Source organism: Heteronotia binoei, chromosome 6, assembly GCF_032191835.1.
Source record: "Heteronotia binoei isolate CCM8104 ecotype False Entrance Well chromosome 6, APGP_CSIRO_Hbin_v1, whole genome shotgun sequence".
NCBI lineage: Eukaryota > Metazoa > Chordata > Lepidosauria > Squamata > Gekkonidae > Heteronotia > Heteronotia binoei.
The window spans coordinates 9,517,013-9,533,436 of NC_083228.1; positions in this window are offsets into that span (position 1 = coordinate 9,517,013).

Sequence of the window (16,424 nt, forward strand, 5' to 3'; positions counted from 1 at the left end):
GTTCATTTTGTCACTGTTCAATCCCCGGCATCTCCAGTTAAAAGAACCAGGCAGGAGATAATGTGAAAGACGTTTGCCCGAGACCTTGGAGAGCTGCTGCTGGTCTGAGTAGACCAGGGGTGTCGAACTCATTTGTTATGAGGGCCGGATCTGACATAAATGCGACGTTGGGCTGGGCCATGTCGGGTTGGGCCATGTGTGTACCTATTTAGGTAGCAGAGATACAGATTTTATAAAGAACAGACAAACAATTAAAAACCTTAAAACATGCTTAAAAAGTTAGCACTCGTTGGTCTTTAAGATGCTTTCTTTGTATTTCTCCCATGGGATCCAGGGAACTGGGCAAAGGAAGCTCTGGCTCTTTCCTTCCTTCCCCAGGGGACTGGGGGGGAGGAGCCTCAGCCAATAGAAGGAAGAGAGGCTTGGCTCAGTAGCTCTACTGTGCAATTGAGAGAGCCTGGCAAAGCAAGCTATTCCTCCCCCCTTCCTCCCCAAGGCAGGAGCCTCAGCCAATGGAGAAAATAGAGGTTTTGCTCTGTAGCTCCTGTGCAATTCAGCAAGCCTTGTAAAGCAAGCTGTTACACAGAAGAAAGCAAGATATAGGGAGAAGGAAGCAAGTGACAGCCAGTTGCTGATAGGAGCCCTCCGGGGGCCTAATTCAGCCCCTGAACTACATGTTTGACACCCCTGGAGTAGACAATATTGATCTCAATCAACCAATGGTCTGATCAACTATAAATCAGCTTCATGCGTTCATGTAGATTCCAACTGAGGCCATGAGGTTTATATGATATTAAGGCCCTTGCCATTCCATTTCCTTTTTAACGTCTAGGTTAGCCTTTGAAAAACTCAAGTGGTTGTATGGTTCCAGTTCCTATTCAGATCTGTTGTGCCTGCTAATCCAAATCTAATGTGTTGCATTTGAAACACTTGACAAGTTCTCAGTGTTGCCTGGCGATTTTCAGTCTTGCAGCAATCCTGGGCAGGCCCGCCAGTTCGACGTTCGCTTTAGGTGTACTTTAAATTCTTGTAATTAGAGGGAACTCTCTGATACCTCCCTCCTGATAGGAACTTTCGTTGCACCCAAATTTGAAGCTGAATAAAACATTGGGGAGGGACGGTGGCTCAGTGGAAGAGCATCTGCTTGGTAAGCAGAAGGTCCCAGGTTCAATCCCCGGCATCTCCAACTAAAAAGGGTCCAGGCAAATAGATGTGAAAACCTCTGCTTGAGACCCTGGAGAGCGGCTGCCAGTCTAAGTAGACAATACTGACTTTGATGGACCAAAGAGGGTCTGATTCAGTATAAGGCAGCTTCATATGTTCATAGTACCAAGAGCCCCGTGGTGCAGAGTGGTAAAGCTGCAGTCCTAAGCTCTGTTCATGACCTGAGTTCGATCCTGGCGGAGGCCAGGTTCAGATAGCCGGCTCGAGGTTGACTCAGCCTTCCATCCTTCCGAGGTCGGTCAAATGAGTCCCCAGCTTGCTGGGGGGGAAAGTGTAGATGACTGAGGAAGGCAATGGCAAACCACCCCGTAAAAAGTCTGCCGGGAAAACGTTGTTAAAGCAACGTCACCCCAGAAACAACTGGTGCTTGCACAGGGGACTACCTTGACCTTTAAAACATAGTACCAGGTTATAACTTTATACACAGATGCTGTGTCAGATTCTAAAACAGATTTTCTTTTGGGAAGTTGCAGCTGACTTGTGGCAGCTGAGATTTTTCAGACAAGAGATGTTCAGGGGCACTTTGCCACTGCCGGCCTCTGTGTAGCAGCCCTGGGTATTCCTTGTTCTTCAGCTCACACGTTAGTCAGGGCTGGGCCTGCTTAGCTTCTAAGGTCGAACAAGATCAGGCTAGGCTGGCCATCCAGGGCAGGGATACCAGGCCCTTGAAAGCCACACCAGTCAGTCACTGCTGCCTTGCGCAAGCTCTCGGCTGAAAAGTACCTCATCCCAAATGCCTGAAGATACAATCAGCTTCACTTGCCTCAGAGTCGCAAGTCATGGCAAGGGCTTTCAAGCTGCCTCCTTGCCTGGAAACTTCCGCGAGGCCTCCCTTCTCTCTCTTTGGCTTTCGCCGACTTGCCTTTCCCCTGTCTTTGCTCCTGGACCCTGTTTCCCCCAACCAGGCCCCTCTCATCTCCGTTTCTTCCCATTTTATGACCTCAGCCCCACACCTGGTCTTGGGGCTCATAAGAACATAAGAGAAGCCACGTTGGATCAGGCCAATGGCCCATCCAGTCCTACACCCTTGTGTCACACAGTAGCCAAAAAAAACAGGTGCCATCAGGAGGTCCACCAGTGGGGCCAGTACACTAGAAGCTCTCCCACTGTGTCCCCCCCCACCCCAAAGCACCAAGAATACAGAGCGTCATTGCCCCAGACATAAGAACATAAGAGAAGTCATGTTGGATCTGGCCAATGGCCCATCCAGTCCAACACTCTGTGTCACAAAGTGGCCAAAAAACCCAGGTGCCATCAGGAGGTCCACCAGTGGGGCCAGCACACTAGAAGCTCTCCCACTGTGTGTCCCCCCCCCAAGCACCAAGAATACAGAGAATCACTGCCCGAGACATAAGAATATAAGAGAAGCCATGTTGGATCTGGCCAGGGACCCATCCAGTCCAACACTCTGTGTCACACAGTGGCCAAAAAACCCAGTCGCCAACAGGAGGTCCATCAGTGGGGCCAAGATACCCAAGCCCTCCCCCTGTGCCCCTCCCAAGCACCAAGAATACAGAGCATCACTGCCCCAGACAGACAGTTCCAACAGTACGCTGTGGCTAATAGCCACTGATGGACCTCTGCTCCGTATGTTTATCCAATCCCCTCTTGAAGCGGGCTATGCTTGCAGCCGCCACCTCCTGTGGCAGTGAGTTCCATGTGTTAATCATCCTTTGGGTGAAGAGGTGCTTCCTTCTTTCCGTTCTAACTCGACTGCTCAGCAATTTCATTGAGTGCCCACGAGCTCCGCCCTCCTCCGCTTCCTGCTGCTTTACTGAGATTGAAACCACCTGGGTCCAGCAACCTGTGAACGTCCCACCCAAGCTCACTCAGAGTCTTGCGGCCTTTTCCCTGAGGCCTCCCTGGCCACCCCTTCATGCCCCCAGTCCCACTTCCCTGTACCCTGATGAGTCCTGCCACTGGCTATGGTCACTGTGGGCACAGGAGCAGCCCTCGGCCCAATCAGGTGGGCCGTTGCCAGGTGGCCTCTTGCAGACAGTCTGAAACTGATTACTGGTGGGAACTTCTCCTCTTACGGAACCCTGACGTTCAAACAGAAGCGGTGTTGCTAGGGTAACAAACGGATGGCTTCATGGACGAGGCCCTCCCTTTCCAAGTTAGTGGACACTTCTGGTTTTCCTAGGGTTGCCAGATCTGGGTCGGGAGATTCCTGGAGATTTGGAGGTGAAGCGGGGTTTGGGGAGAGGAGGGATCTTAGCTTGTTATTATGCCAGAGAGTCCGACCTCCAAAGCAACCGTTTCTCAAAAAGAACTGATCTCCATTGTGTGTTCGTTTAATTCCAGGCTATCTTCAGGCTCCAGCTGGTGGCTTGTCTTAAAGAAGATCTATCTTTTTGTGTGATCTAGAAATGGCATCCCCAACCCTACAACAAAACTGATGTTATGGCAGGGGGCGTACTGGATTCATATTCTGCAATAGGGGTGGCCAACGGTAGCTCTCCAGATGTTTTTGCCTACAACTCCCATCATGCTGGCTGGGGCTGATGGGAGTTGTAGGCAAAAAAAAATCTGGAGAGCTACCGTTGGCCACCCCTGCTCTACAAGCTTATGAGCCTAACGGCTTGAATCAGTCATTAGACTTTTCATCCTTTTTATAGGAACATCTGTATTTAAAACCAGCCCCGTGGCGCAGAGTGGTCAAGCTGCAGTACTACAGTCAGAGCCCTCTGCTCACGACCTGAGTTCGATTCCAGCAGAAGCTGGATTCAGGTAACCAGCTCAGGTTGACTCAGCCTTCCATCCTTCTGAGGTCGGTAAAATGAGTCCCCAGCTCGCTGGGGGGAAAGTGTAATGACCGGGGAAGGCAATGGCAAACCACCCCGTAAAAAGGTCTGCCATGAAAACGTTGTAAAAGCAGCGTCAACCCAGAGTCGGAAACGACTGGTGCTCGCACAGGGGGCCTTTCCTTTTCCTGTACTTAATGGAATCAGCTTTATGATTAATAGCTGTAATAATTGTTTTGGCTCTTTAATTTTAAAAAAATCTTGACATCTACACTTTTAGGTACTATACCTTTATTAATAATTGATAGCCACTATGAAAGAATTTAGGATTGACTAGCAGTTATTAACCGATGTGATGAGAAATGTGTTTGAGGACCCGTTGCCATAGAGAGGAGTTGGTGAGCTTTGATGTAAGCTGCGGTCATAATAGACTGAAGGCACAGTTAAGTCATTGCTATTCAGTTTTTGTTTTGTGACCCATATGTGTTGTTATTAGTTCCAACTTAACTAGGATTTGATCTAAATAGCCTATTGGCTTTGATAAAGAAGACATTTCGAAACGAGCTGAATCCCGAGGCATAGTTGCCAACTCCAGCTAACTTTGACAGTGGTGGCCATGTAAGCATCCTGTTTATGAAAAGGCACACCTACTAAATTTTAGTTAACCATTTATCTCTACCCTTGTTTCTACATCCAGCTGGCTAGCTTGGCATTTTGTCCACAGTGACCGTAGTTGATGTGGTAAGACGCATCTAACAGGATTAATAATTGCGGTATGGAGGACTTCGATTTGCTATAAAGGTCACTGGGGACTTTTGGAATATTCAAGTCTCTGAGAGCTCCTAAAGAAGGTGCGACTTTGAAAGGCTCCTTGTATGAAACACTGTTTATTGGAATCATTTATGGCAGGGGTGTCAAACTCATCTATTATGAGGGCCGGATCTGACATAAATGAGACTTTGTTGGGCCAGGCCAAATGTGTCATAAAACGTAATGCCAGGTAGCAGAGATATAAACTTTATAAACTTTGGCATTTTAAGCTGCGCCTTGCCAAAGGCTGAGCACATCTCACAGAGGTCTGAGAGGAGCAGAACAGAGCAGAGCAGCTCTGATAGCTGAGACAGCTGGAGAAGTTGCTGAGAATGTCTGAGTTTTGAAAGACTTCATTCTGAGGTTTGTGGGGCTGCCTAAAATTCGGAGCTGTGATAGCTGGGGAACTGCTTTTTGTTTGCTCTTTGTTTGCTCTTTGTTTGGTTGAGTGGGCTAAAGGTGAAAGAGATTGAGAGTGATTGCTGCTGATTGCTTAGGAGTGCTTCTGCTCCACCCTCTTTGCATTTTAAGCTAAAGCTAAAGGGCTCTTGGCCTGTGGCTCTTCGCCTAGGGGCTCCCTAAGGACCAGGAACCCAGATCCCTGATTACCTTGTTCTCCCAATAAGGTAAGTTGACCCTCCAGAAGGGGAGCCACATAAACAAACAGCATTTAAAGAGGGATGTATATTTTATATATATATATATATATATATATATATATATATATATATATATATATATATATATATATATATATATATATATATATATAATATACAGCCCTCTTTAAATGCTGTTTGATTGATATATATATATCATGAAGATAGAATGCCAGCAGGGGGTTGGGGGCTTTCCAGTGTTTTGCACTGAGTGTCACATGTACGACTATCTGCCCAAAGGACAGAAGTCTTGGGTGTGTGCTCAATGCAAGGAGCTCCTGGTCCTCAGGGAACGAGTTTGTACCCTTGAGGCCGAGGTGACTGCCCTGGAGAAGCAGAGACGGTCAGTTAGGCACTTGGGGAAAACTCTCGGGGGCGTATTAGATGAGCCCCGCTCTGAACGTAGCAGCCCCGTTGCTGCCAGAGAGCGTGAGGGTCAAGAGGGAACAGGGCACCGTGCTGAGGATAAGGGGAATGCACTCTCAGAAGGGACCTCTTCTTCAGTTGGTAAGCGGGAATCCTTTCGCGCCAAGGAACCATCCCTGGGCAGGGGGGGGAGGGGGGTTTTTGGTAGTTGGTGATTCGATCCTTAGGCAAGTAGACAGCTGGGTGGCGAAACCGCGTACTGACCGTATGGTGACTTGCCTGCCTGGTGCGAAGGTAGCGGACATTACGCATGTAGTAGATAGGCTGATAGACAGTGCTAGGGAGGAGCTTGTGGTCGTGGTGCATGTTGGCACCAACGATGTGGAGAAATGCAGTCGTGAGGTCCTGGAGGAAAAATTTAGGCTGTTAGGCAGGAGACTTAAGGCCAGGACCTCCAAGGTAGCCTTCTCAGAAGTGCTACCTGTTCCACGTGCAGGGCAGGAGAGATAGGCACAAATTAGAAGTCTCAATGTGTGGATGAGATGATTGTGTAAGGAGGAAGGGTTTAAGTTTGTTAGGCACTGGGATGCTTTCTGGAACAAGCGGGAGCTGTACAAAAGAGACGGTCTCCACTTGTCCCCGGATGGAACCAGGCTGCTGGCGCTTAAAATCAAAACGGTGGCAGAACAGTTTTTAAACTAAATTTTGGGGGAAAGCCGACAGGAGATGAAATGTCTCTGGTTCGGGAGGACTCGTCTCAAAGAGATGAAGGGTTGGCTGCTATTTTTCTACCGGGTAACGGATCAGAGTTGTCCACTGTGATGGTGACAAACAGTATGGACTGTCTGCCAGAGTCTCGCAGCAGGAGGAAGGTGGCGGGCCTAGCTTGCCTGGGAAATTATAGATGTGTGTATGCAAATGCTGGAAGTGTTCGAAGTAAAATTGGTGAATTGGAATGTTTAGTGTTGGGAGAAAACATAGACATTGTGGGAATTTCAGAAACTTGGTGGAATGAGGAGAATCAGTGGGACACAGTGATTCCTGGATATGTTATATCGGAAGGATAAGGAGGGAAGGGTTGGAGGTGGGGTGGCTCTGTATGTCAGAGAGGATATACAGTCCAGTAAGACTGAGATCAGAGAATTAGATTCACTTTTAGAAATGCTGTGGGTCGAAATAGAAGGCCCAAAAGGAAATTTAACTATGGGAGTTTGTTATCGCCCACCAGATCAAAAGAGAGAGGACGATTATAATATGATGGAAGGCTTAAAGATAGCGGTTAAACGTAAAAACTGTGTCGTAATAGGTGATTTTAACTACCCACAGATTGATTGGGTCAATGTGTTCTGGTCGAGAGAAAGAGATTGAGTTTCTTGATGCTCTCAATGACTGTGCTATGGAGCAGATGGTCTCAGAACCTACCAGGGGTGGGGCGATCCTGGATTTGATCCTAAGTAATGCCCAAGACTTGGTGAGTGATGTAAAAGTGATTGCGCCGCTTGGGAACAGTGACCATAATGTTATTGATTTCACCGTTTGTATAAATAGGGAGTTGCCCAAAAAGACCGCCACAACCACGTTTAACTTTAAAAGGGGTAAATTCACTGAGATGAGGAGACATGTGAGGAGGAAACTGAAAGGAAAGCCTTGGGGAAGCTTGGAGACTATTTAAAACTACAATCCTAGAAGCTCAGATAAAATACATACCACAAGTTAGGAAAGGCACAAACAGGCATAAGAAAAGGCCTGCATGGTTAACAAACAAAGTAATGGAAGCTGTAAAAGGTAAGAAGGACTCCTTTAAGCGGTGGAAAACCAGTCCAAGTGAGATTAGTAAAAGGGAACACAGGCTGTGGCAAATCAAATGCAAGATTGTGATCAGGCAGGCAAAAACGGACTATGAGGAGCATATTGCAAAAAACATAAAGACCAACAATAAAAATTTCTTCAAATATATTAGAAGTAGGAAACCAGCCAGGGAGGCAGTGGGGTCCTTGGATGACCATGGGGTAAAAGGATTACTGAGGATATGGAAATGGCTGAGAAGCTGAATGCATTTTTTGCCTCCGTCTTCACTGTGGAAGATGAGAACTTTTTGCCCGCCCCAGAACCAGTAATTTTGGAAGGGGTGTTGAAAGACCTGAGTCAGATTGAGGTGACAAAAGAGGAGGTCCTACAACTGATAGACAAATTAAAAATTAATAAGTCACTGGGTCCGGATGGCATACATCCAAGAGTTCTGAAAGAACTCAAAGTTGAACTTGTGGATCCTCTAACAAAAATCTGTAATCTTTCATTGAAATCTGCCTCCGTTCCCGAGGACTGGAAGGTAGCAAATGTCACCCCCATCTTTAAAAAGGGTTCCAGAGGAGATCCGGGAAATTACAGGCCAGTCAAGTCTGACTTCAGTACCGGGAAAGTTGGTAGAAAGCATTATCGACAGAATGAGTAGGCACATTGATGGACACAGGTTATTGAGGAAGACTCAGCATAGGTTCTGTAAGGGAAGATCTTGCCTCACTAACCTGTTACATTTCTTTGAGGGCGTGAACAAACATGTGGACAAAGGAGACCCAATAGATATTGTTTACCTTGACTTCCAGAAAGCTTTTGATAAAGTTCCTCATCAAAGGCTCCATAGAAAGCTTGAGAGTCATGGAGTAAAAGGACAGGTCCTCTTGTGGATCAAAAAACTGGCTGAGTAATAGGAAGCAGAGAGTGAGTATAAATGGGCAGTCTTCGCAGTGGAGGACGGTAAGCAGTGGGGTGCCGCAGGGCTTGGTATTGGGTCCCATGCTCTTTAACTTGTTCATAAATGATTTAGAGTTGGGAGTGAGCAGTGAAGTGGCCAAGTTTGCGGGTGACACTAAATTGTTCAGGGTGGTGAGAACCAGAGAGGATTGTGAGGAACTCCAAAGGGATCTGTTGAGGCTGGGTGAATGGGCATCAACGTGGCAGATGCAGTTCAATGTGGCCAAATGCAAAGTAATGCACATTGGGGTCAAGAATCCCAGCTACAAATACAAGTTGATGGGGTGTGAACTGGCAGAGACTGACCAAGAGAGAGATCTTGGGGTCGTGGTAAATAACTCACTGAAAATGTCAAGACAGTGTGCGTTTGCAGTAAAAAAGGCCAACGCCATGCTGGGAATTATTAGGAAGGGAATTGAAAACAAATCAGCCAGTATCATAATGCCCCTGTATAAATCGATGCTGCGGTCTCATTTGGAGTATTGTGTGCACTTTCCCTATGAAGAAAGGTTGAAACGCTTGGGACTCTTTAGCTTGGAGAAACGTTGACTGCGGGGTGACATGATAGAGGTTTACAAGATAATGCATGGGATGGAGAATATAGAGAAAGAAGTACTTTTCTCCCTTTCTCACAATACAAGAACTCGTGGGCATTCGATGAAATTGCTGAGCAGACAGGTTAAAACGGATAAAAGGAAGTACTTCTTCACCCAAAGGGTGATTAACATGTGGAATTCACTGCCACAGGAGGTGGTGGCGGCCACAAGCATAGCCACCTTCAAGAGGGGTTTAGATAAAAATATGGAGCAGAGGTCCATCAGTGGCTATTAGCCAGTTTGTGTGTGTGTGTATATATATATAAATTTTTTGCCACTGTGTGACACAGAGTGTTGGACTGGATGGGCCATTGGCCTGATCTAACATGGCTTCTCTTATGTTCTTATAAAGCATACAGACAAACACAAATATATTTTTTTAAAGAACTTAAAATATGCTTAAAACATTAGCACTTGTTGGTCTTAAAGGTGCTTTCTGTGTATTTCTTCCATGGGATCCACGGAAGTGGGCAAAGGAAGCTCTGGCTCTTTCCTTCCTTCCCCAGGAAACCAGGAGCCTCAGCCAATAGAAGGAAGAGAAGCTTGGCACAGTAGCTCTGCTGGGTGACTGAGAGAGCCTGGCAAAGCAAGCTTTATCTCTCCTCTTCCTCTTAAGGGAGGAGCCTCAGCCAATAGAGAAAATAAAGGCTTTGCTCTGTAGCTCCTGTGCGATTGAGCAAGCCTGGCAAAGCAAGCTAGGGTGCAGAAGGAAGCAAGAGAGGGAGAAAGAAACAGATGACAGCCAGTTGCTCAGGGGCTTGATAGGAGCTTTCCGGGGGCTTGATTCGGCCCCCAGGCTGCGTGTTTGACATCCCTGATTCATGGAATATATATGTGTGTGAAAGACTATAATGATTTTTTGCTCTTCATATCTGATTACATATCTTTATTCATATCAGTAGTTTGTATTTGTTAGCTGTTTCTACTGTTGTCCCTGTTTAATTTCATAGTGTGTGTAGTATAGCCAGGAGATCCTAAGAATGTCTGGCAGCCAGAAGTTCTAGCTCCTCACTATTTCTTTGTGTATCTGTTACCCTGGGGAAGAATAATTTCTAACAGAGAGTGAAATAGCAGACTAGAAAACAGAACATTCCTGCTGAGTTTTCTGTGCTGGAAGATTCTGCTTTGGGGATTATCTCGCTCTTGAGATGCTGTTTAATGAGAGATTTGGTTCATCTAGCAGAGTTTTGCTCAGCCACAGAAGTGTGATGATGAGTGCAGTAAACAAATTCTCCAAGAAGTATATTGCAAAAAAACCAAACTTACATTCATTCAAGTAGATTTAGTTCCCATTCAGGTTTCAGTTGAAAGGAGAGATTGAAGCCTAATCTAAAGAGTCCTTTCCCTATCACAAATGGCCAGCTTGTCCGGTATCATATGCATGGGAGTATGTGGGCTTTTTCTCTACAGGAGGGACCAGCAGGGACATGTGTCTCCATGGAAGGCCATGTGAGAGAGGGACAGGGCAAAGGGAGACAGACAAGGGATCAGAGGGCAGCTCCCCAGTTAAGACAAAGAGAGGCATCCCATTTAAGGAGATAACACCTATAAACCCTTAGAGTGACATAGCGCCTCCTGTTGTCCAGGCCTGGTGAGTCATTTCTCCAACACTTCATCAGTTAGGAGTGTCTTGCCCACTCTTGGTGTTAGAAAAATGTGCTTCTGCTCAGAGGGGAAAGAACCTGTTCTTAAGGATGAGCGGACAAAATAAGGATGGCCAGCTTACATTTACCCACAAGGACTTGCTGGAGAATGGGACCAGGGCTTTTTTTTGTAACAGGATCTCCTTTGCATATTAGGCCACACCCCCTGATGTAGCCAATCCTCCTGGAGCTTACAGTAGGCCCTGTACGAAGAGCTCTGTAAGCTCTTGGAGGATTGGTTATATCAGGGGCGTGTGACCTAATATGCAAAGGAGCTCCTACTACAAAAAAAGCCCTCAATGGGAGAATTTGGACTGCTGCCCCAGATTCTCAGAGGCCCCAACAGGCAGCTTTCACTGCCCCCCCACCAGGCCGGGTACTAGGGGTTCTGCCACTCCCAGCAGACCCCTGTGCCATGCCCCTCTCCAGTCATATTTGCACGTGTGCATAGCACGCACGCGTACTGTGATGTCACAAAGTGACATCATTGTGCAGGTGACCCGGCTCTTTTGAAGCCTCTGAAGAGCAAAGCATTTTAGCGGCACCCTGCCACTTTCAGGATGAAAGCGGACAAGCGGCACCTTCATGGAAAGGCACTGCTCGGCCGCTTTCAACCCCAAAGCAGCTGGGTGCGGCTAAAACACCGCGTTCTTCAAGGAGCGCACCGTTTTAGTGGCACCCGGCTGCTTTCGGGATGAAAGCAGATGAGCAGCGCCTTTCCATGACTGTTCAGCTGCTTTCAACCTGAAAATGGCCGGGTTCTACTAAAACACCGCACTCTTTGGAGAGCGCGGTGTTTTAGCAGTGCCCTGCTGCTTTCGGGTTGCAAGCGGCCAGGTGCCATTAAAACAGCACACTCTTCGGTTCCAGAAAAGGGCAAGATTCAAGTCCAGCAGCACCCGCAAGACCACTGAGATTTCTTGGGCATGGGCCTTCGAAAGCTTCCTTCATCAGATACAAGTAGGGATGGCAATCCCCTTTGTACCTGACAAAAGGTATTTTGATTCTCGAATGCTTTATGCCACGGAAATCTCACTGATAGTTACTGGACTCGAATCTCACTCCTATATTGCGGACCAGCATGGCCACCTGCCGGAAACTAATTTCAAAAAGATAATCTTGAACAAGTGATTGAGTAGCATCGTCTTCAAAGAGATCAGTGCCCAGAAACGATGGGAACTTTGCCTGATGGTGGTTGTTGGTAGCGGGGGGGGGGGTGCTCTCTCGGGGAGGTGGGTCGAGAGACGATGGAGGGGGCCCCTGGGTGCTGCCTCTTGCGGTATTGACGACAGCACTGGGTTGCTTGGATGAGGGCAAGGATCTAAATCTGGATATCTAAATCTAAGTCTCGATTAGAAAAGCCGGTATCTTACAGCCATCGTGTTAAGCTTGCCGGTATTCTTCATGTCTTCTTGTGGCTTGTTGGTGGTACCTGGCTCCTGATTAGCTCAGGTTTCTTCCACCGGGCTAGAGTTTTTCCCATGGTCACCTCCAGGGCAATGCTCCTTCTAAGCTGTGGGGTCTTGTGAGCAAAAATTCTACTTTGTGAGTGACTGGAATTGAAGTTGTGAGCTCCTGCATCACTTAGTTTCTTCTAGGGCCATTTTTCCTGAGCTGAGATAAAAATGTGTGAGCTGGAGGCTAAAAAACTGAGAGCTAGCTCACACTAACTCAGCTTAGAGGGAACATCGGCTCCAGGGCTTTTTTTTCTGGAAAAAGGTGTTGGAACTCTCAAGAGGGAAATGGAGAAACACAGAGGTGAACATTTTTGGAGAATTTTGTTTCCATGAAGAGGTTCCGAACTGTTTTCTGCCTCATTCCTCCAGGAAAAAGATTCTGGTCACCCCGTATTTGTGGAAATGCCTTGTTGGAGGAGATTTGTATCTGCAGGATCTAATTAAGCTCGATGGGGCATGTAAAACAACTTTTTTGACAGCCTTTCACCTGTTGGTGTTTATATCGGCCAGTCTCGTTCAGCTCTGGTTCCTTCTTCCCTCTCGCCTTCAGATTCTTGTGGGGCTTCCACTTTTCGATACTGATATTTTTGGAAATTTATACTGCTTTTATTGTTGTATGTATTGGTTTCAAATTATGTTATTCTACCTTTCTGCGAACTTCTATATGGAATTTAATTTGCTTTAAAGGTCTTAAAGGTGCACTTGTCTACTGCTTTCTTCTATTGCTTTAATCATGTTAGTTTACATTGTTGTTAGCCTCGTGGTGCAGAGTGGTAAAACTGCAGTACTGCAGTCAGAGCCGTCTGCTCACGACCTGAGTGCGATCCCAGTGGAAGCTGGGTTCAGGTAGCTGGCTCGAGGTTGACTCAGCCTTCCATCCTTCTGAGGTTGGTGAAATGAGTACCCAGCTTGCTGGGGGGAAAGTGTAGATGACTGGGGAAGGCAATGGCAAACCACCCCGTAAAAAGTCTGCCGTGAAAACGTGAAAGCAATGTCACCCCAGAGTCAGAAACGACTGGTGCTGCACAGGGGACTACCTTTACCTTTAGCCATCTTGAGCTGCAATGGCAAACCACCCCTTAGAAAGTCTGCCATGAAAACGTTGCAAAAGCAACGTCACCCCAGAGTCGGAAACGACTGGTGCTTGCACAAAGGACCTTTCCTTTCCTTAGTGTAGTGGTTAAGTGTGCGGACTCTTATCTGGGAGAACCGGGTTTGATTTCCCACTCCTCCGCTTACAGCTGCTGGAATGGCCTGGGGTCAGCCATAGCTCTCACAGGAGTTGTCCTTGAAAGGGCAGCTGCTCTGAGAGCCCTCTCAGCCTCACCCACCTCACAGGGTGTCTGTTGTGGGGGGAGAAAATATAGGAGATTGTAAGCCGCTCTGAGTCTCTGACTCAGAGAGAAGTGCGGGGTATAAATCTGCAGTCGTCGTCTTCTTTGGCCTGCCCTCTGGTTGTCCCAGTGTGGGTGTTTGCCATTCAAAGCTCTTTAACTCAGTTCTGTCACCTCCTTGCTTGCTTCATATTTTGGGGGGAAATTAGATTTAGAAAACCCTGGCTTTACGATCACGTATCTGTCACAGGGGAAAGGTATGGCAAAGCAGACGTAGCCGGGTTGAAGCAATTTTGATTTTATTAAACGCAAGCACATCCAGTCAGACACAGAATATCCTGCTTTATGGTACAGCTTTTATATGTAGCGATTTCAGCTCCAAAGAACGAAACACAAACATTGAAGGAATGTATCCAACAAAGGAAAAGCAAAAAAATAAGACTAGGAAGCCATGTAGAAATGGCACAATTTCAAGTATATACTAAAACCGATTGACCACGGGAGGGGCACGTTCGTGTGAAAGCTTGTTTTTTTTCTTCTTCGATACGCGTACACAAAAAAAAGTGTTCCAGAATTGCGTTTCAAATATATATATATCTCTGAAATTTAAAGCATCCCTTTCGTAAATTTTCAAATACATTAACAAAGCTGATAATACAATCCCTTTCATAGTGTTCGACAACGTTTGCTAGCTAGGACGTCTCTGAAAGTGCAAAAAACCCACTGTAATAATACAGTATAAATAGTCTCTTAACTCTACTCCAGGGCTGAAAAAAATCAATACTTCAGCACAGGAAAATAGCAGCAGGTCACAAATGATAAAAGCCACTAATTCTATATCTATCATTGTAGGGGGCTTTCATTCTACTAATACACGGTATTTCTGCTTTCAGCTGGTATTAATTGGTTCCCTTGCATCTGTTGATCTTGCTTTGCCCTGGTCTTATATATATATAATATATATATATATAAAACTGGCAGCAGCAACATGGTTTGGCTGAACTTTTTTAAAAAAAAATGGATAGGCATCTTCTGAGATCATCGCATATTGAACAAGAATGGGATGGATCAATTGGGTTTCTTCGGACGTACATTGAAAAGTGTTGTCTAACAGACAATAATCTTGCAAATGCCACATTATGTTAACGGTCCGCTTGGGAGCCTTGCTGTAATTGCCGTCAGGAAGAGAGTAGGGGCATCATGATAGAAAATTATCCCCTCGTTTAAGAAAGGATTATTTTAAATCTAATGTTTGGTGTGAGGCTATGTTGTTTTCTTTGCTATTTGCTTTTCCAGGCAAATGAGAAATCTGAAGCTTCATTAAGGTCCTCATCCGTGAATTAGCCATAACCTCAAGAACAATGAGAAAGAAGTTAAAATTGACTAGTTTCATTAACGGTAGAATATTCTCCCAATTGTAGTTGAGGAGGGGCTGTGGCTCAGTGGTCAAGCATCTGCTTTTTCGGCATACAGAAGGTCCCAGGTTCGATATCTGACATCTCCAATTAAAAGGACCCAGCCCAAGTTCTCTGCCCAAGACCCTGGAGAGACTTTAATGGACAAAGGGTCTGGTTTGGTATAAGTCAGCTTCATATGTATTTTTTGGGATTGTTCCCTCTTCCTTTCTGACTTTTGACAAAATCTATTTAAAATTGGCTTCATCTAATGCCAGTTCTACAAAACATGTATTGTTCTGAAAGGACAGCTTGGCTATTATGGGCTGGTTTTATATATATATATATATATATATATATCAAAGAGCCCTGTGGTGCAGTGTTAAAGCTGCAGAACTGCAGTCCTAAGCTCTGCTCACGACCTGAGTTCGATCCCCGGCAGAAGCTGGGTTTTCAGGTAGCTGGCTCCAGGTTGACTCAGCCTTCCAAGGTCGGTAAAATGAGTCCCCAGCTTGCTGGGAGGAAAGTGTAGAAGACTGGGAAAGGCAATGGCAAACCACCCCATAAAAAGTCTGCCATGAAAACGTTGTGAAGCAACGTCACCCCAGAGTCGGAAACGACTGGTGCTTGCGCAGGGGACCTTTCCTTACCTGTGCATAGTTATAAACCTGATTACCTGTGAACACTTCAAATACAATAATTTTTGACAAAGTCTGTTCAGACATGCAGCTGCTGCTTAAGGGCCTTCCTGTATTCTCATTTTCTTCACTTGTGTGTTCCTGTTGCTTTGGGGGGTGGGGGGAGTGTTCCTGTCCTGCATGTGTTTGATGTCTCTAGTGGTCACTTTGATATTACATCACTTTATGTCCAGCATATCTCCCTGCAGATATAAAGCAATGCAATATTGAATTGACCACTAGAGAGAATTGACCACTAGGATGCGGAAAAACCCTAAGTCAGGGGTGTCAAACATGCAGTTCGGGGGCCGAATCATGCCCCCGAGCAACTGGCTGTCATCTGCTTCCTTCTCCCTCTCTCTTGCTTCCTTCTGCATAACAGCTTACTTTGCAAGGCTTGCTCAGTTGCTCAGGAGCTACTGAGCAAAACCTCTATTTTCTCCATTGGCTGAGGCTCCCCCCCCCTCAATCCCCTGGGAAGGAAAGAGAGAGCCGGAGCTTCCTTTGCCCAGTTCCCTCGATCACATGGGAGAAATACAAAGAAAGCATCCTTAAGACCAAAGAGCACTAAAGTTTTAAGCATGTTTTAAGTGTTAAAATATATATATATATATTTGTGTTTGTCTGTGTTCTTTATAAAATTTTTATCTCTGCTACCTAATCTTAAATAGGTACACACATGGCCCAACCCAACATGGTCTGGCCCCTCAAGGTCTCATTTATGTCAGATTCGGCCCTCATAACAAATGAGTTTGACACCCCTGCCCTA